The 25,646-nt window shown below is 38.5% G+C and overlaps 1 protein-coding gene across 11 annotated transcripts in view; it reads right to left on the bottom strand.

The window, feature by feature from the left end:
- Positions 1-25,646, bottom strand: part of PKD (serine/threonine-protein kinase D3) — a 125,770-nt gene that overhangs the window by 70,802 nt on the left and 29,322 nt on the right. The window contains exons 1-2 of one of the 11 annotated variants that reach the window (XM_067761055.1): positions 4,311-4,432; positions 1,067-1,665 (exon numbers count right to left, since the gene is read on the bottom strand). The exons of 1 other annotated variant lie outside the window; for it this stretch is intronic. The gene's annotated coding sequence lies outside the window, so the exon portion shown is untranslated. Of the gene's footprint in view, positions 1-1,066; positions 1,666-4,123; positions 4,433-25,646 lie in introns of those variants that run through there. 9 more of the 11 variants (XM_067761050.1, XM_067761053.1, XM_067761052.1 and 6 more) reach the window with 9 other exon arrangements.

Below are 25,646 nucleotides of genomic sequence, written 5' to 3'. Positions count from 1 at the left end.
AAGAATCAATCTTGCCAATAAATGCTACTTTGGACTAGGTAGGCAATTGAAAAGTATAGTCCTCTCTCGGCGAACGAAAATCATACTCTACAAGTCACTTATCGTACCCGTCTTGCTATATGGGGCAGAAGCATGGACCATCACAACAGCAGATGAAGCGGCTTTGGGAGTGTTCGAGAGAAAAGTTCTTCGAAAGATTTATGGACCTCTACGCGTTGGCGCTGGCGAGTACCGAAGAAGATTTAATGATGAGCTGTACGAGCTATACGAAGACATCAACATAGTCCAGCGAGTTAAAACGCAGCGGCTGCGCTGGCTAGGCCATGTTATGCGAATGAATGATGATGCTCCGGCCAAGAAAGTGTTTTTATCGGAACCCGCCTATGGAAGCAGAGGTAGAGAGCGGCCCCCACTCCGTTGGAAGGACCAGGTGGAAAACGATTTAAACTCCCTTGGTGTGACCAATTGGCGCCGGTTGGCGGAGCGAAGGAGCGACTGGCGCGCCTTGTTGGACGGCCATAACCGTTTAGACGGTTAAGCGCCAAATTAAGTAAGTAAGTAATCTCAAAAATTGAGGGACTAGTTTACATACCAATACACAGGCGGGCAGACAGATGGCTAAATCAACTCAGCTCTTCATCCTGATAATTTCGGTATACTTATTGCTGGGTCTATCTCTTCTCCTTTAAGGACTTATAATTTTGAGATTCGTGACAAATTTCATTTTCATGAAAGGTATAAATATGATTATCATCAATCACGCTTTTTCATAGCCCACGAAAATATTTCTGTAGTTGTCCTTGACTTATAGGACCACCCTCGAACACAAATATTTCCACCGTCAACAAGTAAACTTCTACTGTTAGCTCTTGGGCTGCCGGATTTTATTCGCTAATGAGATTATTAACGTAAAGCCATTATTTTCTATTGCTGTTTAACTAATCGATACAATTTAACAACTATAATTGCATGAATATTGTGGGAAAATAGAGTATTTGTATGTAGTAAAGAGAACACTGAACTAAATTAAACTGAGATTGCTCTGTAATTAATATGCAATGCTTACGTCTTCTTAATGCCTTGATTGCCTTTTTGTTATTGTTGGAAGAAGTGATGTTTTTTGTGGTAATTCCGTTTCCGTTACTCTCTTTTACTTATTGCCAACACTTCTCTTGCTTTTACTGTTAGCGCTAAGCTGGTTGTTTTCTTCTATGTATTAGTTATGCTCCGCAAGTTTTTCAGTGTGTTGTTAGTTCTGCTGTTTTTTTGTGTTCTTTCTTTTATTTTTATTTATTTTGTCTGTTGTTGTCAACCACACTTGATTTTTGTTTTTATTTTAGTTTTTGCATCACTGCTGTGATCAAGCTAATGAGGCAAATTTTGTTTTTGTTGGTTTTGTTCCTGTTTGCTTTGCATAAACTTTTTTATGTTGTTTTTGTTTGTTTTAAATTGTTAAGCACTTTATCACAATTTTACTCGCATGCAATTTTTGTTTGCTTGAAGTCTTCTTTTCTTTCACTTTGTCCGTTAAAGAAGACTAACGCTTCTTTCATATATTCATACACACATACATATGTACATACAATCAGTCTATGTATGTAAATATTTATACTCTCTTCCTGACGTTAAGTGCAAAATATTTCTGGTGCCTAACAACGATGGCGTCTAAAAGTATTCGAATGAGCAAACATGAAAAATACTTAAATACATAAGTACATAAGTGAGCGGACAAATGTACAAATGCAAACAAGCAATTGTTTTTACATTCATATATGTATATATGGACACAGTAGCGTAGCAAGGACTCTACTCTAAAGGAGGCAGGTAATGCCCACGAAAAAATTGCTTGCAATATCCAAAATGTTTACTACTACGCATAATATTAGTACATGTCTACGCATGAGTGTAATGTAAGCATATCTTAGCTGTAAGTTCGGGATCGCCCTTTATCAGAATTTATTTAAAGAACTTTTTTCATTAATAGCTCCGCTTGGCTAAAAATGTAGCGGGCTTATGCTCTGATAGTATGTTTTTAAGATAAAATCAGAGATACGAAACATCTGGCTTTGAAGCTAGATAGTAAGCTCACCTTTTCGAAACACATCCGAGAAGCCTGCAAAAGGGCTGTATACAAATCTGAATGTGAGTAGATAAAAGGTAGACGTTGGCGGTCCAAATCCATGTACAATGAAGCCGCTTGCATCAGCCTCAGATTTTAAACAATCAGAAATGTGGGCGAATGAAATAAAAAATGGAACTACATAACCGCCCTCACATCGGTTAAATGCAAAGAGGGGGGCAGGGGCTGGGAATAGCATAGGCTTACCACAAGGTCTCGGCTGAAGCTGTCCTGCTCATATATCTTCTCGCTGAGGAAAGGAAAGCAATATATAAAGAAGAATCGACTCGGCGCTGGCAAAATAATAGAGTAACAACACAGCAGGTAAATAGATTAAGGAACTAATTCCTGAACTGAATCCATGGTTGAAGCGACTACACTGAGAAGTAAAATGTTACCTGTGTAATTTTCTTTCGCAAACATCTCTACAGAATAAGCAAGGTTCACAACCCGACTTAAATACACTGCAGGGAATTAGACAATGTACTTCACAGCTTTTTCGAATGCGAGCACTTCGCCGAACAGCAAAGGATGGTAGAGCAGATACTTGGCGAACTAACCTTGTGCAGTGTCATCGATAACATTATCTGCCGATGCGACAGGTGGGATACGATCAGCACATATGTGATGCATATACCAGTCAGCAAACAAGAAGATGGAAGCCTAGCCCATAAAAGTGAAAATAGTCGTGGAGCGCAGGTAGCTCACACCCTTACCCGAAGTAAAGCTAAACGCGGTCCCAGGTATAAGAAATTGCGCGCAACCTGGGAGGTTAGGTTTTAATAGGGAGCTCTTCAAGGAAGAAGAGAGTCCTACATTAGGAGAAGCTTACGGTTCCACGAAACTCAAATAAAAAACAAAACAGATATGCCACTTCGAAATAAACATTTTAGATAGAGCTTTCTTTTAAAAAATTTAGATTTAGTGCGTTTTTCAAACATGTGCCACGAGAGGATATCTGTACTTCCCCTGATTCACCCCGGCCCTGGAATACGCGACCTTCGGTTTGGTAGGCAAGCATGCCAAATCACGGCGGCCGCCTTCGCTTAGTTCTCAACAAAACAATCAACTGAAATTGGCTCGCTGATTCTATCTCGTCATATCTTCCATGCAGCTAAAGAAGAAAGGCTCTGGTTGGAAAGGAACCCATAGAGCACCAACCACCAAAGAAAAAGTAACGAACTCAATGATTTCGGCAGTCTACATTTAATCCATTGCCACAAAGGGACTCCATTGTACAAGCAGTCGAACTCTGAACCGTTTGCAGTCCACTACGTCCGGTTCTAGGAAGCTGGAATCGTAAAGTTTGCCTTGGATATAACTATTCTTAAGAACTCAGATAATTTATCATCATCATTAATTGGCGCTTAATGGCCTAAGCGATTTTGGCCGTTTTGTAAAAAGTCAAATCAGCTATCCCTGTTTCGCGATAGCTGACGCCAATTGAAAGCACCAGTGGAGGTCCAGTCTTCCACCACCTGCCTCTCTCAACTCAGTGGAGGTTTCCCCCTTTCTCTGCTTCCAAGCTACGGTGTCGACTATAGTACCTTCTTGTACGGAGCATATTTGCCAATTCGCATAACATGATATAGCCAGCGAAGCCTTTGGGTTTTTACATGCTGCACTATCATGGTAGCACTCACTTAGATAATTAGATCCTTAAAATAATTCTTTTATCACCATCGATCGCACAACAGCTAAATTCCCAAAACCGTAGTAGCACTGGAGAGCATCCCATTCAAGACAATCTTAATCGCGGTGACTTTCGCTTTAAATATTGCTAGCTTCATTATGCCATTTTCTGAATCCAAGAACAATCAGATCGCGTAGGGATATCAAAAAAATCGTCCTACACTTAGGTCCTTTTCCGTTATAAAAAAAATGCTGTCCGCTTTGCCAAGTTTTAACAATTTGGTAAAAATATTATGTTCGTGTTTCCGGAGTCTGTTGAATTTAACCCCTTTTGGTTTCTCTTTGAATACGCCACTGTGCTCACATACATACATATTCACAAGCGCAGCAAAGTACACTAAGGCCTTAAGAATGTCCGTTACATTTGCTCTAGTCTTAGCTTTCACTTTATTTTTTGTTTTAAAACACTAAAATTTCACTTGAAAATATTTTTATTACAAAAGATCAATTACTTTGTAGATTTTAGTACAGGTAACTATAAAACATTAAAAAAACTAACTTTATTCACAAATATGTTTTTCTATGACAAATAACTTAAAATCTTTCAGACTCAAAACATGTTTTGAGTAAACTTAAGTTAAACTGAATTAAATTTTCTACTATAAATGCAACCGCACAGCTCCACAACGAACGAATGAATGTGATGGCGAGTTTCAGAAGTTTATTCTACCAGTAAGCCAACATCAGCTAAAACATCAATCGTGAAATACCACATTGGTAACACATACGAATATATATGCGTATGTATGTGTGTATGTTGATGTATGCATCCAAGCGAAGCAGACGAGACAAGTTCAGAAAGCACAACAAATAAAAAGTAATAAGCTAACAGTTTGAAAACTCGTTTTGCCACATGGAAAACAAAACAAAAAGAAAAATTATAAAATAAACGAATAACAAAGTAAAAATGATGTGTTGACTTTACGCCCAATAGAAGTGAAACTTTTTATTACATGATACTTTAACTTCAGGCCCTTGGTCTTTTTTGTGCATCAGTACGAAGTTGAGGAATCTTGTGAACGGCTTTTAGGTAAGTTCCATGTGAGCTATAAACTTGAAAATTAAAACATAGTTTAGCATAAATTGATAATCCCACATAAAGGAAAAAAATCACAATTGCAGATAATTTTCTATTTCTATTAAGTAAAGCAAGTACCAGAGTTAGGTTATGTTGAACCGGCCGGTCAATAAAGACATCCTAGACTTAGTATAAAATCCTAGCGAAAACAAATCGGTGATGTAAGAATCAAAAAGACGCCAAGCAAAAAAATTCTAAGCAACTCGATGCCGCGCGAAATAACACAAAATAGATTAGTAGCAAACAAACTATCGAGCAAGCTATACCGTAGATCATTTGTGCGCATATTTTCAATGGCTGATTCAAAAATAATTATAACACTATACGATTAAATCACGTTTGGATGTATAAGTATTAGACTGGGTCGATCTATTAACCGATATCGCGCCATCGATTTTTCGATAGGATTTGGGCTCAGGAAAAAAAGTTCCACTAGGCATACCCAAAAAAATAATTTTCGAGCGTGCGAAATTTAATTTTTTCGACTTTGATTTTTAAGGTTTTTTCATGACCTACTAAAAAAATTTCCATTTGATTGTAAAATTTTCATGTGTACCCTGTCCGACCCAAATATGTCCGTTAAAAACTTTGTCGGACAGGGTATACATATGCAATTTTTTTTAGAAAGTAATGAAAAAAACGTTAAAAATCAAAGCCGAAAAAAGTAAAAAAATTAAATTTCGCAGGCTATTTTTTTTTGGGCATGCGTAGTGGATCGTTTTTTCCTCAGCCTAAATCCTATCGAAAAATCGACCCACCCTAATAAACATCCTTCCTAACAGCATAAGGGAATACAGAATATAGGCTTAAGGTTGGTGTTAGAGTTAGCGTATTATTTTGAAGAGGTATTCTAGATGGGGCGGTATGGAATGTAAGTGTGGGTATAGTATGTGGTATTGGTATGCTTTAAGTTGGAACTACACTAGCTTGCTCCCATACATGTAGAGACAATATTTGTAAAAACAGCTGATTAATGAGTTGGCGTTTTGTTGTAGACAGGTTATAGATGTTTTATCCATTTGTTATCTACGAATTATCGATTTCTTTTAGGTGTGTTATCAGCAAGGTATAGACGAGCTATCGATTTATTATCGAAGTGCCAAAAATATGCTTTCGATAGCAAAGGTTTTAAATAAGTTACCGTCTTTTAGCGACAAAATATCGGTTTATTATCAAATGTTATAAGTTATGTATCGTTTTGTTATCAATAAGTTATCTATATACCATACAAAGTCAGGTCCAGGCTCCAGCTATTAGGGGCGGCAGAGTGGCCAGATCTTGAGGCAGCAATTAAGCTGGGTCCTCGAAAACTGCTGGTATTTGCCGAGGTGACGGAGTTATTCTATAACATATGTCCTGGAACCTGATTGGGATTCTTCCGTTTGGTCGTCAAACAAATTCTAGTAACACTATGGACACATTCAGTCTATGTGAGGTCTTTGTTGACCGGCCAGTTCAACCATACAAAGTTGATCGATTTATTACCGAAATATCTCGAAAAGTTAAAGATTTGTTATCGATGATTTATCGAAGTTTTATAGAAAAGTTATCGATTTGTGGTAAAAAGCCATTCATTCGCATTCGGAAAGCTATAATTTTCGTAGAAGAGTGTCCCCGGCATGTCGACTCGTCGATTTCTTATGAAACATATTCCGATAAAACTTCAATATATTGTAACGAATTTACTGCAATTCCCCTTATTTGCCATCTTCTGCTAACGTTCGAATCACTAAACTGTTGAATAAATAACTCCAATATTGAATAATGGAAAAATGGCCTTTATTAAAGTACTTCACAATAAATAACACTACTATTGCTCGCCAGATAGCGTCTTAATCAAAACTGATTCTCGCGCCTCTACTGTTGCTGCTTTTATACTGCGTGATTTCCTCGTTGCATCTTCTAGGCGCTTCCAGAATTTGCTTAGTTACTGGTATATAATTATAACTACAGATGCACGTATGTAGCTGTCATATGCGCGTGTATTTGTGGGCGACACTTCCACAATTACAATTGCATACTTTTGGGAGCATCTCAGATAAGATATCTGCATGTGTTTGTGTGTTGCTTCTCCGCTGCGTGTACGTACATATGTGTAGACATAATGGTTTATTCGTTTATGTAGATACATAATCATTGATTTATGGATGTGCATACAAGTCACTCTTAGCATCGGCTTAGAGATGATAGTATCCCTTAGTGTTGCTAATATTCGTCACACTGCCCTCCACCTAAGTATGATCGTCCCAATCAGACAAATCTCTCGATCTAAATGCTGCCAGCCTTTCCAAATAAACCACTTTCATTTTGGTTCGTGGTTTGCCAATGGTTTGTATGCGGTACACTACATCGTTGATCCGTTTTACATCTTTGTATGGGCCTTCCCAAATACACTGCAATTTTGGGGCAAACCTTTTTTTCGTTGTGGGTTGTATAACAGCACCAAATCTCCTTCCTGAAACCCTTCCGAATTAATTGCTTTATCGTACCTCGCTTTCATCTTGTCATTCATAATCTTTGATCGTTGCCTTACAAGATCGTGTATCTCTCTCAGCTCTTCTTCCAAGACACCAGTGGATTTCTTGACATTTCTCTCCGCATCGGCGTCTATCCCAAACTTCAAATCAGCTGGCAGTCGGAGGTGATTGCCAAAAATTACCTTTGCGGGAGTTTGGCCCGTTGTCTCATGCACCACCAGTACATATTTATTTCCGCAGTTGCTAGTAGGAAATGGACCTGCGACATCCATAGCGATCCTTTTTATATTGATCCTGAGTTATATTGATTCATCTGGCCATGACTTCGGGTTTTGGGTCCTTTCGCTCTGCTGCAAACCTCGCAGTTCGCAATCCACTCAGTGACCGACTGACGGCAACCAACACAATAGAATCTCTGTTTAATCTTCTCGATCGTCTTTGCGATTCCAAGATGACCTCCGCTTGTGCCCAATATGACTTCGCAATGGGACTCTCTGCTGATATCTCTTCTCTGTTTGGTCTTTCGTTTCCTTCGAGCCCTTGCATAACATGTGACAGATCTGTATCTTCTAGCTGACACTTTCTTAGTTGTTCCTTGTCCCATTCATCCGTACACGTTATAGCCATTAGCCGGACATCTATAATGTCTTCTTTAGCCTCGGCCTTTGAATAGTGCTTGCATTCCAAACTACATGGTCTTCGTGACATTGGTACTACCTTCTCGATGCTCAATGGAAAAGTCAAAGCTTTGTAGCCGCTCGATCCACCGTGCCAATTGTCCTTCTGGATTACGGAACTGCAGAAGCCATTTCAACGCTGCGTGATCTGTCCTGATGCGGAATAGCTGGCCGTAGAGGTATTTGTGAAAGTGTTTAATGCACTCTACCAATGCCAACAGCGCTCTCCGTGTAACGCAATAGTTTCTCTCTGGTTTTCCAATCGAACGGCTGTAGTATGCAACTACCTTCTCCTGTCCATCGACCAGTTGTGATAAAACGCCTCTTATAGTATATCCACTCGCATCTGTATCTAGAAAAAGGTTGCTCCTGGAATCGGATATGTCAATATTGGGGCAGTGCACAAACGCCCTTTCAATGTTTGGAAAGCCACTTCTTGCTCCTTCTTCCCTTCAAAAGCTTTATTTTTTTCTTTTAAGCTCATGGAGGCTATGGGATACGCTGGAAAAGTTTGGTACAAATCGCCGGTAATATGTGCACAGCCCAAGGAAACTTCTTAATTCACGCAAGTTCTGTGGTCATGGCCAATCCTTTACTGCCTCAATCTTTTCATTCGCTGTACGGATACCTTCTGTCGTAACCTTGTGACCCAAACAATTGACTTCCTTTTTAAACAGCGCACACTTTTTGGGACTTAGTTTCAGACCAGCGCCAGCTATTCTCTGGAAAACTTCCACCAAGTTTTTAAGATGTTCATCGAAGTTCTTGCCCAATACGATGATGTCGTCCAGGTATACCAAGCATGTTTTCCAATGCACTACTTTCAATACCTGATCCATGAGTCTCTCAAAAGTAGCTGGTGCATTACAAAGTCCAAAAGGCATTAATGTAAATTGCCAAAGACCATCTCCGACGCTGAAGGCTGTTTTTCTTTCTCTTCCTCCTTCACCTCCATTTGCCAGTAGCCACTTTTCAAGTCCAGTGTGGAAAACTTTTTCGTACCAGAGATCGAGTACAGAGTGTCGTCAATTCTTGGCAATGGGTAGCTATGCTTTTTCGTAACGTCATTCAACTTCCGGTAGTCCACGCAAAACCTAATTTTTCCATCATTCTTCTTTACAAGTACTAGCGGTGAGCTCCATGGACTAGCTGATGGTTCGATGACGCCGCTGTCGCTCATTTCTTATATGATTTGACTCACAACTTCCTGCTTCGCCAGTAGAACACTACGTGGAGCTTGACGGATCGGCCTCGCAACTCCAGTGTCAATTTGATGTTTCACAACGTTGGTGCGGCCTGGTTTGGAACCATCCTGGTCAAATATGTTCGCCTACTTTAGGAGCAGTTGTTTTGCCTTACTCTGATAGGCTTCCTCTAGCCCCTGCGTCCATGCCGTGATGTCACTTGTAAGATCAGTATTACTAGATGAAACGTGTTCCTGGATCTGTTCACAGTTAATAACTACTTCAGCCTCTTGGCATCTTCCCAAAATAGCTTCTTTGGTCAGTTTAAGTGGTGACTTGAACTCATTGAGTACTCTTACCGGAATACGTCCATCTTGTTTTGTCATAGCCAGGGTTTTTCCTACAAGTATGTTTAGTGCTGATTTGTTTGCTGCTTCGACAACCCACAATTTGTTTGTCCCACAATCTCCATCAATCTTTGCCCAGATGACTGCTTCGGATTTTGGTGGTATTTGCTGAATCTCTTCCACCAGCACTCGTTTACTGCTGTAGCCTTTCTCGTAGCCGAAAATAAGTGGCACATCCATGTACTTATATTATATCGTCTTGCTTTGCATATCGATCTTGATGCCTTGGTCGATTAGAGTGGACTAATTATGATTTCATCAACAATCTCTGCCACTATAAAATTGTGTAGTACCACGGCGTTCCCAATTGCTACTTCACATGCTACTTCTCCAATTACTTGGGTGTCCTCTCCCGTGGCTGTACGTAATCTTGCTTCAAGCAATGGTCTTATCTTCTTGTTGACTAAATCTGATCGAATGATGGAATGAGATGCACCCGTATCTACAGTCAGCAAACGTTCTTTTCCATCCACATGTCCTCCGACAGTAAGATTGCTTGACCTTCTTCCAATTTGCGAGATAGAGATTATGGGGCATGGAATTGCGGGAGCCAGCTGTCGCCTCTTGCGGCTGCAACAACGTGCAATGTGCCCTGTCTTACCACACTTAAAGCATTTGACTGCGTCATTATTTTTCTGTTGCGTTCCCTTTAAAGCTTCCAGAATTGCGTCTACCCACTCTGGTCTTTCTACTTCCACACGATGAGCTTTGTATGCTGGTTTACTCAATAGTAAGGCAGTTTCCGTAAGTACCGTTTCTGCAAATGTTAGCTTTGGGTTTGCGTATGTAGCTCGCTTTTTTTCGACGTCCCGTATGCCATTTATAAAGCTCTGAATCTTTACCCTTTCAGTGTATTCCACGGGTGCGTCCGCATTTGCCAAATGAGCCAACCTTTCAACATCCGAAGCAAACTCCTGAAATGTCTCATTTGCTTTTTGGTAACGGTTTTGCAACTCAATTTGGTATATCTGTTTTCTTTGCTTGCTTCCGTATCGCCTCTCTAGAGCACTCATCAAAGTTTCGTAGTTGTTCGGCTCTCACTCGGGAATCGTCTGCAGGATTTCAGCAGCAGATCCTTTCAATGCTACGAATAATGCAGCAACTTTATCTTCAGCATTCCAGTTGTTCACTGTTGCGGTCTTATCAAACTGGAGCTTAAATACCTGGAAAGGAACAGAGCCGTCAAAAGATGGAGTTTTTACCTTCGTATTGCTTGCTGAAACAACTGGGTGAATTAGGGCCAGCTCCTGTATACGACCTTTTTAAGCATACACCTCAGCCTCGATTTTGTTTTCAAACTGCATTATTTTTTCGTCCATACGGGTTTCTAGTTTTGCAGAGATCTGCGATGTTACCTGTGCTGAAATTTGTTCCGACATTTCGGATATACGTGCCTCCTGTGTTTCAATCCTGGATGTTATTTGTGACGACATTTCGGATATACGTGTCTCTTGTGATTCCATTTGGGATACCATATATGTCTTCTGTTCTGCCAGTTGAGATGTTATATTTGTCTTTTGTTCTTCCAGTTGGGATGCCATTGTCGATGTTTGAGCAGATATTGCAGCCAAACTCATGTTCAAGTCTGTGCTCGTAACTGTCTGCGATGTTTCGTTTTTCTCTTAAATTTTTGTTGTTGTCTCGTCCCCATCAGGATAAAAGATATACTCGTCCACATCAATTCCTTGCGACTCCATTACCTCTCGTAGCCGTGCATGAAGTTCGATCTTATTGCCGGTTGTATTCAATCCACGGTTCTCCAACTCCTTTTTCAATTGCTGGATCTTTAATTCACTTAACTTTGCCATGTCCTTGTTGTCCTCTGGAATTTACTCAACAATTCCTCTTCTGACACCAATTGTAACGAATTTACTGCAATTCCCCTTATTTGCAATCTTCTGCTAACGTTCGAATCAATAAACTGTTGAATAACAATTATTTATTTTGCCGGCTTTAGGTCAATATTAAATAAAACACATATGGTTTTGTTTATCTCCAATATGTTTCGGCTACACACCGGTAACCGTCTTCAGGGCAGACTGTTGACAAATATAAAACATTTAAATTATAATTAAAATCACATTTTTAACAAATAATATATTTAAATTTTAACAAATAATAAAAATCAACATTAAAACAAAACAAGTAAGGAAGGTTAAGTTCGGGTGTAACCGAACATTACATACTCAGTTGAGAGCTATGGTGACAACATAAGGGAAAATAACCATGTAGAAAAATGAACCGAGGGAAACCCTGGAATGTGTTTGTATGACATGCGTATCAAATGAAAGGCATTAAAGAGTATTTTATGAGGGAGTGGGCCATAGTTCTATAGGTGGACGCCATTTAGGGATATAGCCATAAAGGTGGATCAGGGTTGACTCTAGAATGCGTTTGTACGATATGGGTATCAAATGAAAGGTGTTAATGAGCATTTTAAAAGGGAGTAATCCTTAGTTCCATAGGTGGACGCCGTTTCGAGATATTGCCATAAAGGTGGACCAGGGGTAACCCTAGAATTTGTTTGCACAATACGGGCATCAAACGAAAGGTGTTAATGAGTATTTTAAAAGGGAGTGGGCCTTAGTTCTATAGGTGGACGCCGTTTCGAGATATCGCAATAAAGGTGGACCAGGGGTGACTCTAGACTTTGTTTGTACGATATGGGTATCAAATGAAAGGTGTTAATGAGTATTTTTAAAAGGGAGTGGGCCTTCGTTTTATAGGTGTTCGCCTTTTCGAGATATCGCCATAAAGGTGGACCAGGGGTGACTTTAGAATTTGTTTGTATGATATGGGTATCAAATGAAAGGTGTTAATGAGTATTTTAAAAGGGCGTGGGGCTTAGTTCTATAGGTGGACCCCTTTTCGAGATATCGCCATAAAGGTGGACCAGGGGTGACTCTAGAATTCGTTTGTGCAATATGGGTATCAAACGAAAGGAGTTAATGAGTATATTAAGAGGGAGTGGGCCTTAGTTCTATAGGTGGACGCCTTTTCGAGATATCGCCATAAAGATGGACCAGGTGTGACTCTAGAATGCGTTTGTACGATATGGGTATCAAATGAAAGGTGTTAATGAGTATTTTAAGAGGGAGTGGGCCTTTCTGGACCAGGGGTGACTCTAGACTTTGTTTGTACGATATGGGTATCAAATGAAAGGTGTTAATGAGTATTTTAAAAGGGAGTGGGCCTTCGTTCTATAGGTGTTCGCCTTTTTGAAATATCGCCATAAAGGTGGACCAGGGGTGACTCTAGAATGAGTTTGTACGATATGGGTATCAAATTAAAGGTATTAATGAGAGTTTTAAAAGGGAGTGGTGGTAGTTGTATATGAGAAGGCGTTTTCCAGATATCGCCCAAAATGTGGACCAGGGTGACTCAGAACATCATCTGTTGGTTACCGCTAATTTATTTTTATATTTAATACCTGCCAAGATTTTAAGGGTTTTTTATTTCGCCCTGCAGAACTTTTTCATTTTCTTCTACTTAATATGGTAGGTGTCACAACCATTTTATAAAGTTTTTTCTAAAGTTATATTTCGCGTCAATAAAACAATCCAATTACCTTACCATGTTTCATCCCTTTTTTCGTATTTGGTATAGAATTATGGCATTTTTTCGATATCGTAATTTTCGATATCGAAAAAGTGGGCGTGGTCATAGTCGGATTTCGTTCATTTTTCATACCAAGATAAAGTGAGTTCAGATAAGTACGTGAACTGAGTTTAGTAAAGATACATCGATTTTTGCTCAAGTTATCGTGTTAACGGCCATGCGGAAGGACAGACGGACGACTGTGTATAAAAACTGGGCGTGGCATCAACCGATTTCGCCCATTTTCACAGAAAACAGTTAGCGCCATAAAATCTATGCCCCTACCAAATTTCAAAAGGATTGGTTAATTTTTGTTCGACTTATGGCGTTAAAAGTATCCTAGACAAATTAAATGAAAAAGGGCGGAGCCAGGCCCATTTTTAAATTTTCTTTTAGTTTTGTATTTTGTTGCACCATATCATTACTGGAGTTGAATTTTGACATAATTTACTTATATACTGTAAAGATATTAAATTTTTTGTTAAAATTTTACTTAAAAAAAAAATTTTTTTTAAAAGAAGTCGTGGTCCTTCTCCGATTTTGCTAATTTTTTATAAGCGTACATATAGTAATAAGAGTAACGTTCCTGCCAAATTTCATCATGATATCTTCAACGACTGCCAAATTACAGCTTGCAAAAGTTTTAAATTACCTTCTTTTAAAAGTGGGCGGTGCCACGCCCATTGTCCAAAATTTTACTAATTTTCTATTTTGCGTCATAAGTTCAACTCATATACCAAGTTTCGTCGCTTTATCGGTCTTTTGTAATGAATTATCGCACTTTTTCGGTTTTTCGAAATTTTCGATATCGAAAAAGTGGGCGTGGTTATAGTCCGATATCGTTCATTTTAAATAGCGATCTGAGATGAGTGCTCAGGAACCTACATACCAAATTTCATCAAGATACCTCAAAATTTACTCAAGTTATCGTGTTAACGGACGGACATGGCTCAATCAAATTTTTTTTCGATCCTGATTATTTTGATATATGGAAGTCTATATCTATTTCGATTCCTTTATATATGTACAACCAACCGTTATACAATCAAACTTAATATACTCTGTGAGCTCTGCTCAACTGAGTATAAATAATGTTTAAATACATTTTATTTACACGTCTGCACTGCGTGACGTGGAGTTGTGTACTGTCTGTTTGTCAGTAAATGTTTGTATAAGTGAGCGGAATGATGATCGGAGTCCGTTTTATAGTTTAATCGTCTATTAGTGGGAGTATTTATAATATGCAACATCTCGAGAGTGAAGCGCTTGCTGTATTGTTGCTCTTGTTGTAGGATCTTTGTGTTGTTGAAATCTGGCTCGTGCCGGCTATTTGCACAGTGGGCCATAAGTGCTGTTTTGTGGTTGTTAGTTTGGTGACAATATTTATAATCGGATTTATGTTGTGATATCCTAGTTTTTAGTTTGGACTTTGTTGTTCCTACGTATATACTCTGACAAGATTCGTCGTTATTACCGTTGCATGGAATTTCATACACCACATTGCATTTTTCTATTAGCGGTACCGCTGATTTTGTTTGATTGAAAAAATTTTTTAAAGTATTCGTTGGTTTGTGTGCTATTTTTATTTTTTCTTTGTCATAACATTCCGATGCAGTTAGCCGCTCTGATAATTTGGGTATATATGATACCGACTTATAGATCATGGGGTTTCTTGGTACATTTTGACTGTTATTATTTTTATATTTCCTTAACAATGTTTTAATTATTTTAACTGGAAAGTCGTTCTTCCTTAATAAATCCATTATTTCCTTCTCTATTTCTTTATGGTAAATTTCATCTGAAGTCTGCATCACCCTTCGTATACAGCCCGTTGCTGTTGAATAAATAACTGCAATATTGAATAATGGAAAAATGGCATTTATTAAAGTACTTCACAATAAATAACACTACTATTGCTCGCCAGATAGCGTCTTAATCAAAACTGATTATCGCGCCTCTACTGTTGCTGCTTTTATACAGTGTGATTTCCTCGTTGCATCTCCTAGGCGCTTCCAGAATTTGCTTAGTTACTGATATATAATTATAACTACAGATGCACGTATGTAGCTGTCATATGTGCGTGTATTTGTGAGCGACACATCCACAATTACAATTGCATACTTTTGGGAGCATCTCAGATAAGATATCTGCATGTGTTTGTGCGTTCCTTCTCCGCTGCGTGTACGTACATATGTGTAGGCATAATGATTGATTCGTTTATGTAGATACATAATCATTGATTTATGGATGTGCATACAAGTCACTCTTAGCATCGGCTTAGAGATGATAGTATCCCTTAGTGTTGCTAATATTCGTCACAATATAATCGATGACACCTTTCATACAACAAGCCGGTAAGGAACCAATAGGAAGCCGATCACTCGGTGATAGCAAGCCGATAACAAACTGATAATTCGACGATAATAAAGCGGCTATATATATATATATATATATATATATAGACAATAACTTTTTGGTACCAACCGACCAAGCGTTTCTTGAAAATCCCAAAATTATTTATTACTGGCTTAACTGGCGAGGTCTATTTAACTTAAAAACTTCTGTTTTCTATACGTAAGCCTTGTCTATATTCTTTTGTTGTTTGAACTGTATACAAGCTTATATAACAGAGATAATCGTCATAATTGGCTCGACAGGTTCCGTCTGGCTCCCACGTCAAAAAACGCTTCATCGCCAATGAATTTTTCCCCTTGTCAAGGTTAGGACTGACCTCGCAGCTAATTACGATGTCAGATTTGGATTCAGCGCATCAAAATGGCTGAAAATAATGGGTCGCATTACCAAGTCCGGCTACGTTTTATGTTTATTATTATCGTATCGGGTAAGATTCGCTCTTTAGGCATTTGTACCGTGCACAAAAAAAAGTTGGCGGATCTGCTAACGCGAAACATGTATTTCCATTTTGTTGTGCAGATTCCGATGTTGACATCAGAATTGATGTAATGAGTCATGGATCGGCTATCGGCTCATCTAAACCCAAAACTACCAAAGTCAAATTTTGAGCCTAGGCCAAGCCGAGCTAGGTTAATTCTGATATTGGATTCGGGTACAGCGAACCTAAATGTATGCCGCAGCTGTGCAATTTATCGCTTCTAATCATTGCATATTTAAGTTTTCTTAATGAATAACGGTCACGCTCACTTTACTGTTGATTAGAAGTTGCCTGTAATAATCAATTTTTGTTTTTATTTTGACGTAGAGGTGTGAAAAAAAGAACTTGAAGTATCCCATGTGGGAAGTTGCTGTTGTAGCGATAAAGACACTCCCCGAAGGAATTGGAGATTGTTATCGGTGTTGATTGTCCTCGGCGGGATATAGATCCGGTACATTCCGATAACAAGGACAATAAATCCAAGAACCAAATCCATTTTGGACTTTATACGCAACTATCTAAGAAGTTTAACTGTCTTAACAAATTTCTTTATATTAAGTATATACATATTTGGGGTTGAACCAATCTTTAAGTCTAATCTCAACAATCTCTGGCATTTTATAAATGCAAAAATAATGGTGTTGGGGTGCCTGGTGCTGTTTGCCTGGGTAATAACCTTGCTACCTCCCCCGTAGAAATTGCAAAATTATTTGCCAAATTTTTTCAATTCAAGTTCACATTTGAAGAGGTTGTTTCACCAAACTATGTTTGTCTTTCTGACTATGAAACAGCCTTGAATTTTAGTGACCTGCGGCTTACCGCAACCGACGATATTAACGGTATCAGTAGTCTGAAAAACTCTACTCAGACTGATCGAGGTGGTCTTAGAACCGCCGTCCTCAAAAATTGTTCTGCCGTTGTAACCCCACTATTGGTCATATTTAACCAATTTCTAAGTTCTGGTGTATTTGCGGATGCCTGGAAACTTGCATACTTTTCCCCAATTTTCGAAATGACAAAAAGAATGACGTTTCTAATTATAGGACAATATCTAAGCTATCTATAATTTCTAAACTTTTTGATGGGATTGTTAAGGATAAGATGAATTTTGCCGCAAAAAATTTGATACTACCAAACCAGCATGGCTGTGTTTTGGGAAGATCTACCGTGACAAAATTTGCCTTGTTTATTGAATATTGTATTAATTCGTTCTCTTCAAGCCATCAAGTAGATTGCATTTATACCAACTTCTCTAAGGCATTTGACAAGGTATCTCACAATATGCTACTACGTAAACTCGCTTCCCTCGGTTTTCACTCTGTATTTCTCAAGTCGTTGTATTCCTACCTAAGTAACAGACGCTGCATGGTACCTATTGAGGGTGCATCTTCCAACTCTTTTATTTTACTGCCACCTCTCCGGTACCGCAAGGGAGCATATTAGGTTCGCTTCTTCTCATTTTGTGGTCTCTATTGCGGGTGCATCTTCCAACTCTTTTACTGCCACCTCTGGGGTACCGCAAGGGAGCATCTTAGGTCCTCTTCTTCTCATTGTGTTCAGCAATGATATAGGAAATTGTTTTGTGTCATCGTAGTTCTTACTTTACGCTGATGATCTAAAAGTTTTCTTCATTATTAAAAATAGTGATGACGCTCAGCGTCTCCAAAAAACTTAAATAGATTAGCAATCTGGTGCCATAATTCGCTTCTATCTCTCAATCTCAACAAGTGCTTTTATGTCACATTTTCTAAAATTCTCGCAATGTCTTACCAACGACATATACTATCTCGGATACTCCCCTTCATTTCCATGAAGAGATTAAAGACTTAGGGGTTATCTTTGACTCCTCGTTCTCTTTCAATAACCATATTAACTATGTAATTTCAAGCCCGTATGCTTCCTTAGGTTTCGTGAGGGGTAATAACACTAACTTCTCAGATCCCTATACCTTGAAATTACTATACTCATCGTTTGTTCGTTCCAAACTGGAATATGCTGCATTTCTTTTGCCTAAAATCCTTACATTTCTCAGACCCAGTCCCTTCTATCAATCCCCCCTTACAGCTAATTAATTTGAAACCATTAGAACTCAGAAGGTCAACCCTTTCCTTGTCTTTCATTTTCGGAGTTGTTAATGGAGACATTGATTGGTCCTCTTTACTGCACGCGATTCATTTTCTTTTTCCAACGAGGTCTCTTCGTCCTCGTAACCCCTTTTATATTTAACATAAGTCTACTTACTATGCGATAAATTCTCCATTGTCGCGCTATCTACGTGAACTCAATGAAAACTCTAATTCTATTATGCTTGATTTTTCTTATCCAAAGTCTATTTTTCTTAATTTACTTAACTCTGTTTTGTAGCTAGGCTTAGTTATTCGTTTTAGTCCGTAAGAACCATTGTTGTTTTTGACTTTTCGAAAAAATAAAATAAAAAATATAAATAAATAAAACATAAGGTATTAGCCCAACCATCTCGGAACAATTTAACATGCCAACACTGAACCTTCTAGGCCATCCGTCCTGGCCCCTAATTCCATGAGAAGCTTGGGCTCACCAGAGCATCGTTTGCTACATATGTGTATGACACATACATATTTGATTCGACTCACGTAGGTGAGGTTGTCAATTACGTTGCGGAAGTTTTGAATCTCCTAAGTGTTACATAAACGGCTTTAATATAATAGACAAAAACGATATCCAACTGTTTTGGCCTAATATTCGTTAAAAAGTTCTAAATCACTCCGAGTGTATTTCTGCTATGTAAAGCTTCTCAGTGAAAATGTATCTGCCTTGAGAGCTGCATTTCGGCGTCGGAATAAAATCTCATGGTCCCGCCAGTTTTTTTTGACAAAATTAAAAGAAGCACGTTGCAAATTAGAAGAGAAGCTCAGCCGCAACCTCCTCGAAGATAATTAGCGCCAAATACTATTTTTTATCGAAATTAATATGATGGTTTCAAGTTTCTTGCAGTGGGACTAAGCAGTCATGCAGAGGTTCCATTTAACTTCAAAAGGAACGTGATGACCTTGATTTATGGGAATTATAACCAACTTTGTTCCATAATTAGTCAGACAAAATTGCAACATTTTTATACAGACTATAAATTGAATACCATAAATTGTGTTGCTTCCTCCTGGAAACAATTTCTCATTACAAATTGGTAGTAAAACCTTGAACTACCGGCATTTGCTATTAAATCAATGCCACAGAAATCATACTAATTACATACCTTTGTACATTTACAATTGTTATATATGTATGTATGTATGAAAATGTATGAATATAGGCACGATATGTAAACCTACAAGTGAATTTAATAAATAAATGGCATACGTTCTCATACATAGGAATGTGAACATATATCAACATTTGACACCACAAAAATGACAATATCTTGACTTAAGGGCTCACCGAAGCTTGCAACGTCTATTGACCATAAGGCTAGCTACAAGCAGGGGTCTTTCTGCGATTGCTATATAAATGTGTAACTTTATACCAATGCCTTTATGGGGCTCGGATTGGGTCCCGTCAAGCAAAAAATAGATCCAATGAGTAACTACAACAAGGCTGGGACGAACACTTTCTTCCAACTGGTTGATATCCTCGTGAGTTCAAAGACTGACAGCTACCAGGTAACTGCGGCGCAAGGCAGTGAGAAAATCGGTCCCTGTGACATCTACACTCCTTAAATTGGGTTCTTTAGTGGCGAGACTTCACTGCATATTACTGAGCCTACGTAGCAATGAACCAGCCGACGTTGAGAGGAACGTTATTTATAATAAACTAAAAAATACATAGGATTCTGGAAAATTGTGTTTGGCGACTTTAACGCCAGGATTAGCAAAGGTTCTAAATAGTAGAATACGCTACGTATAGCCGCAGCAAAGCGAGATGTTTTTTTTTTAGCCTTATCGAAGTATTTGCCGTATTCAAAAGAAGAATTGGCACATTGACGCCTTGTTGCGCACCATAGGGAAATCTTATTGATACCCGCAATTAGCAGCATAGGAAGGCGGATATCTCCCCCAAGTCGGAAAATTTCCCTTGTTCCTTTCAGTTACAGCAAATAAGAGTTCCAGGAGAAGCCTATCAAAGTTAACGAGGTATTTACACAAACAAGAGCACACGTCATTTCTATTGGTCAGTCTAATGTACGGTTAGACGCAGTCATAAATCTTTAACTTTACGTGCACATAGGCACATCTGCTTATATTTTCCACATTTGTAGAAGGGAGCTGCAATGACGATAACAAAATATACCTTCAAGCATATTTGCTACTTACTTATGGGACTCTTGCTTTCCAGCCTACTTGGCTTACGTAGGTAAGCAAATATTTGTATGAGTATGGCATAACATGAGAATTTGTTAAGTCGTTGTTAGATGTAAATTAAACCGCAATTTCGTGGACAACACATATACATAACTTCGTTGGCCGTAGAGTTGCCACTAAGTAACTTTTTCTGCTACCAAGAACGATTGCAAAAATCTACTAAAGATCTTTTAAGTCACATGCTCCACTGGTCACATTTTGCATAAAAGTTGATGCATGCCAGCTCTTCAACTTCATGCTTGAACACTCGATGAGAAGTTACAAGGTCTGCGTTATTCTTCAAGCAGGAATTTGAGCCTGGTTTTAGTCATTGATTGCCTTGAGGTTGGTCGGTTAGTAAGACCAGTAAGACCGACATCCACAAATTATTTTTTTATTTTCGGCTTATAATCGACAGCGGATTATTATCGTGGAATATCGTGTTATTGGCTTGTTATCGGCGAGTCATCGGCTGTTCTAGCCAAGTGAAAAGCAATAACATGCTTTTAACCTGGATACCTGCCTCTCAGGCTCAACCACACGGCGTCAAACCATAATGATTTAATTCCATCATCAGTTCCTTGACCTAAACAGCTCGTAGCCGAATCATTGGCACCAAATTGACTTGTAATCGGGTTTACAATCACAAGGTCTTATCTTCCAAGCTCCTTCTATTTTAAGCATAATGGCATCCGGTTGCAGGGCAACTCCACCTTTATTTCCATTACCATTTTATTGTAAGCATCAGATACATGATACAATTCTACAATTTTAACACAAGTAGTATGTGATGTGAACACCAGTATAATCTGCATTACAATTCAGGAATGTGATAACAACCTATTCCATTGGATCGTATTAATATCCATTCGAGTCTATGACTTAAAGCCTCTTCTACTAATCACATTCACCCAGATTAATGTTCATTCCTTATCTTTTGGGCACATACACACATATCCCATTTAGTATAGCCTAACGCAGATTAAAAAAATATAAAAAAGAAGAGAGAGCGCAATTCAATCTTCCATTATCAATTCTTATCCATAAATGATAGTCATCTTTTAGTCATCATTTAGTCAGCCAACATTTAGTGAACTTATTACTGAACCATTTACTGAAAGGGTATATTCCGGAATCACAATTTAGGAATGTGATCAACACTTTTGAATTATTTATGCCTGGATTACAATAAATAAAGGGGCAGTTTATCCGTGGACCGCGTTACTTAAAAGAGGATGTGTTACTGTCTCATTTGAAGGTTGAAGTGACCACATTACTTCGAAGAGAAAGCTTTATTGCCAACTTCAGCGGAGAAGAGACTGCATAGCTTCTTTAAGTATGCTTTATTGACAACTATCCCGAAAGTGAACTCATCGCACTAAAGAAAAAACCAACAGCGATATGAAACCACATTCCTCGCGAAGCATCCGAATTTTCAAGGCAGGAGACACGACCCGAATATAAACATCACGCGAAATATTATATAAGGCCCCAGATAGCTGCCCGCGGTACAATTTTTATGGATCACACAAGCGAGACGTACTCGCATTGCTCCCTTACGAGTTATCACCGCTCAGGATTGGTTAGCCATGGTACTGTAATCGCCTTTTACGATCGGTATACCTACCGCGGACATACTCATGACCCCTAAAAGTGCGTGCACACTAAGCGACGCGACACATAGCGACACGTTCCACAAAATATTCGCGGCACTTTTGCCTAATTGGTCAACTTGGTCCTGTCGTGTCGTCCGACTGTCGCTATGTGTGCATGGTTCCATAAGAATACATGCAAAGAATATTTTGTCGCTACGTGTCGCACTTTTAATCCAAATTGATAACACTCCGATTAAAAATCGATAACTATCTTTCGATAAGCAATATATAACTTTGAATAATAAATCCGTAAATCTTCGATAACAAACCAATAAAAAATCAGCATCTTATTGATAACATATGTTATCGATATCAAATTTATAATAGTTTGATAGGAGCCGATAACTCATCGATAACAAACCGTCAACATTTCGATAAAGAAGTGATAACGACGGCGCGTCGATTCGTTTCAGTTCGGGGTTTGGCTTTGGTCTCGGGTTTGACTCTTAGTCTTTCTTTTCTCTTCCTTCCTTCTTTTTCCTTCTCTTTCCTTTCCTTACTTTGCCTTGGTTTTATTCACCCAAAAATCATACCGACTCTAAATAACTACTACACTTAAGCTTACACCACGCTTACGCTTACATTATGTACTCCCCCATACAGATGTTCACACACCAAAAATCTACTAAATTAATAAGTAAACAACAAAACGTTAAACTTGTTTGGCAAGTCTGCCTGTCGCCTCACTAACTACTTGCATTCATCTACTCATATTTCATAGCCGTACATTTCAAAGCTCTCTTTCTGCTCTTACGAAGCGTTACTGTGCTCTACAGCTAACTATGTTTTCATTTCAACTACAAAAACTTTTATTTGGTGTATATATGTGAGTGTGCACTTGAAGTGTCGTCAACAAACAGTTGGAAGTAGAGTTTGAAAAAGTTTACGTTAAGTTCGAAAAAGTTTATGTAACTATTCTTCAATGGTGCTCGTAGAAGAAGAAATTATGATAATGTTTTGATGGGATTGATATGATCGTGCTGTTATGATAGTTTTTACTTAGCATGCAATTATCGTAGATTTCGTAGTTTAGTTGGGGCTTGTTTGCTGTTGAAAATAAAAGTATCTTTGAACTTTTCTCAAAATATTTTTGGGGGTTATTTTTAAAGTGGCGGTACTTCTATTTTAAGTGTAAATGTCTTTGAAATGAATGGCAAGTATTTTAGTTAAGTAATTGTTGCTACTTATTGTTTCTGAAATATTGTGATTGCACTTATTTTTATTTTCCTGAAATTTTACATGAGTAGCTCTTATTTTTAAACTTTTGGTTTTTGTTTGATTTAATAAAGATTAGATTAGGTTAGGTTGGGTGGCAGCTGTCCAGTTGCGGAGCAGCTTACTTTGATATTTTTGTGTTGATCCGTTGTATTACCACATGCTGGATAATTCCATTTCGTCGTGCTCCATACATCTAACAAAGCTGGGGCTGTCCAGTAGTTTTAGGTGTACCACATGGGCAGTACCCTGCTAACACTCCAATAACCAAGAGCAAATACGCTTCTGTAAACCATAATAGCTCGCCGACCGCTTGAAGTTAACAATGGGCCAGAAAGATGTGGTTTGAGCACAGCTTTTGCTAAGCTGACTTGAGACTTACCTGTCCAGAAGCACAGAGCAAGTTATCAAGAGATCAGTTTGACAGCTGCCAGGAAATTCTCATGCTCTAGCGCCCAGATACCCCTCAAGTTCTCAACCCCACCTTTCAGAGCTTAGTTTGATGGTCAATTCCTTTACAGTTATATTGACTACCTCCAGCTGTAATACGCGGCAGTAATTGGGCAGCCTCAATTTCTCATAAATATCGAGCTCATGGCAGAAAGCTCCACAAGCAAACTTTCCGTCTAGGCTGGATGCATACGCGAACATGCCCATCAAACTTTCGTCCCAAAATAATTTCTCACTCCATTGATCCCTTGAGGGAATATTAGTGTACTTAGTTAGTCCTGCCCGATATCACAGTTGGTCGGAATAGCTGCCGCAATACAAGTCAACTGAAGCCTTCTTAGCCCTTTTCAGATTAAGCTTTCATGGAAATTTGCTGTCAAGAATAATCTGAAGTCATGTCAGTCAGCACCAGCGGTACCCTCCCAATAGAGTATATTGTAAATTCAGCAATCTTTTACCTCCACATAAACAAAACGAGGTCAGTTGTGTTGCGGTTGACAGTTAATCCGCTTGGTTTACACCCATGGCCATGACACACAGGAAACCCTGTAAACTTTGATGTTAACTATCAAATTCGGTTCCAGTTCTAAATGTTATAGCCATATATGTAATACTCCTATATTGTTAATAGAAAATGTTCGCAATGTGTTTTGAATTCGAAATCAAAACAAGACAGCCTATACAATTTTTGTGATTGTAGCAGCATAAGTGTGACAAGAAAAAATTTAAATATAGGTACATTCGATTTTTGAATACAAAAATAAAAACGTTTAAACAGCAATATATCGGCACTCTGATGTTTGGGAATGTACTTAGCCTTTTATAGCAATAAATGAGTATTACATATATGGTTATAGCATTTGCCCTTCAAGAACTCAACATATCCCGGTGAAGACCTTGCAATGCATTTTCTTTAGTTCCATCACTAGCTAAGTAGTTCCACTACCCGAAATTCCCAAAAAGAACAGCAAGCTGATGTGGATGGTTTGACCACCTTTTATATACTCTCCCCTTTCGGTTAACTTTTATATTGCACATTTAGAACATACATATTCCCTACTCGCATTATCCTGAAACTTTTATGCACGTACATAGCTTGTAATAGCTAAAAAAAGTTCATGACAACATAACATTGAGCTGCATATCGAGGCCACCAAGTAACAACAGTTGAAAATAGTTATACAAAGTTTATTTTATTTAAAGCGTCAATCGGAGCAACCATTTTTATATGACCATGCACTTGCCATGCATTTGTATGCCCATGAAGAATAACTATCTACATAATCAGACCAATTCTAAACGAAAATTCCGTGCGAGTTTTCTCCCTTCTCCCATTCCTCGTATTCTAAATAAAAATTCCTTGTTTGTTTTTTCACTTCTCCCTTTCCTCCTATTCTGAACAATGTTCGAAAAAGCGGAAACCGGTTATGGGAGAAAAGTAGGTATTATGAATGTGAGGGAGAGGGAGATTTCTCTGCCATTTCATAGGAGTTTTTTCACTTGTTAAATTAAAGGGAATGCATCAAAATAGTTAAAGGAAATTGGTTATTTTAAGAAAGAACACTTATTTGTACAAATTTGTGCTAAAAGATGTATTTATATTCTAACACAATATTCTCACTGTTAATACAACAACAACTACAACCACAATATTCTTTATTTTAAGTCGAAAAGTATATCATAAGCAACGGTAGAGCTCTTGGTATACAAATTTGATGCAGCCATCCAGAAATTGCGCAAGGATTTTTTAATAAGGCTTAAATAGATTTTGGCATATGATGAAGGACGAATTCAACTCAACTTGGCCGCCAGAAAATTGCTTTGCTGAATGAAAGCAGGCAACTCCGGCAGATTTGTGTGCGGCCGTCTTCTTCTTATGTTCCGCTGTT

This window comes from Eurosta solidaginis, chromosome 1 (assembly GCF_040869045.1).
Source record: "Eurosta solidaginis isolate ZX-2024a chromosome 1, ASM4086904v1, whole genome shotgun sequence".
Taxonomy (NCBI): Eukaryota; Metazoa; Arthropoda; class Insecta; order Diptera; family Tephritidae; genus Eurosta; species Eurosta solidaginis.
This window is presented reverse-complemented; position numbering and strand designations above follow the sequence as displayed.